We start from the raw sequence: 1,878 nt of genomic DNA on the forward strand, positions 1-1,878 counted from the left end.
TTGTATCATTTTAGGTTGGTTGTGTACACACACTGCCAACACACATTTCAGTTCAAACAACTTGTAAAAGTGCATGTAGCATTATATGACCCCTTTAAATTATAATTATTATTATTATTATTATTATTAAATTGAACAATTACAAATAGCAGCTAACTCGATTCACATGATGTGTGTACTGCTAGGCATCTTTGGTTTCCTCTTTGTGTAATTTGGATGGAAAATGTGTGCCCTTTTATTGTCTGAGTCACTTATCAAAAGTTGCTAAAAGTTGGCAAATAAATTTTATAAATTGCTAAATTTGTTGCTAGGTGATTTTGGAAGAAAAGTTGCTAGGGTAGTCTGAAAAGTTGCTAAATTTAGCAACAAAATTGCTAAGATGGCAACACTCGAGGTAAATTATTTATATTAGCACCGCAGCGACACCCAGCGGCCGCTTTGAGTACTGCACGGACTAAACTACCTTGAAAAAAAAAGTTTCGAGCCTTTAAAGACACTTAAACTAAAAAAAATGTCGACTAAAACAAACTTTTAACAGACATAAACATTTAATATTTACATCTGTACTCTTTTATGATGAAATTAATGATTTTTATGGAGTACTGACATGACTGAAATGTCTCTTGTGAATGGATACACATTTATCAAGTTTGTTTCTTAAAGCATAAAAAGTTTTACATTGATGCAGCATTTATATGCCTATGAACATAAGTTCAAATGGACTAAAATGTAAGATCATATTGGTAAGACAGCCATTAGTCCTTAAATTGCACAGTGATAATAACTTCTCAGCTTTTATACCTCTATAAAAAATGATTGCATCGTTCAGACAGAACCATTACAGGCACGAGGTCCGTTATGAACAAATTCATTTTATTGAACAACAATCTGTGACAAGGAATTCAACATGATCAGCGTGTCTTCAGTTTCTGCAACAACGATTGAAACAAATGCCATCTTTCAGTCTCACACATGTGGCTGTTTGTATATCAACACACACACAAACTCACAGCGTCTCCACATACAGACTGACGTTGTCTTCCAGAAGGGCCTCACTGTGCATTTTGCGTATTTGTGTATGTAGGTAAAGTGCGTTATTGCACTGTTCCTCTGGGAGGAGGAAAGCAAAGGCGTCGTGGAGGAAGGAGCTTCTGTCTATAACTCTACAGCTCAACAGCAGCATGATTGAACCACATGGAGAATACGGGTGAAACTCATGAAAAATGTCGAGAAAGAACATGTTTCGGCCATATTTCTTCCCCAAAAAATACATAAATAAAATTAAGAATAATATTAATTAATACATCTAATTTGTAGGTAAATTATTATTTTCATGACAATAAAGAAAAAAAACATGAAAATTAAAATGAAACTGTCATGAAAATAATGTCACAATGCAAAAAATAAATAAATAAATAAAATTTTCCTAAAAAGTCTTAATTTTCTTTATGTAAAATAAAAATCTAAAAATTTTTTAAAAAAGGTTATTTTTAACGTTTTTTGTTACATTATTTTCATGACAATAACGCAAAAAATACTGTATTACAATAACTGTCATGAAAATAATGCAAAAAATATTAAATGTTCCTAAAAAGTCAAAATTTTCTTTATGTAAAACAAAAAGATATATATAAAAAATTTATACAAATATTTGTAGGTTATTTTAACATTTTTTACATTACTTTCATGACAATAAAACATAAAATATATACTGTATTGTATACTATATACTCTATTACAGTAACTGTCATTAAAATAATGTTACAAAGCAACAAACATTAATTCTTCCATAAATAATAATAATAAATTAACCTATTTCAGGTCATTTTTGAAATTTTACACAACAATGAATCAAAAAATGAATGTCATGAAAATAAT

This window comes from Sinocyclocheilus rhinocerous, unplaced genomic scaffold (genome assembly GCF_001515625.1).
Source record: "Sinocyclocheilus rhinocerous isolate Xijiao unplaced genomic scaffold, SAMN03320098_v1.1 scaffold38, whole genome shotgun sequence".
In the NCBI taxonomy this organism is placed as follows: domain Eukaryota; kingdom Metazoa; phylum Chordata; class Actinopteri; order Cypriniformes; family Cyprinidae; genus Sinocyclocheilus; species Sinocyclocheilus rhinocerous.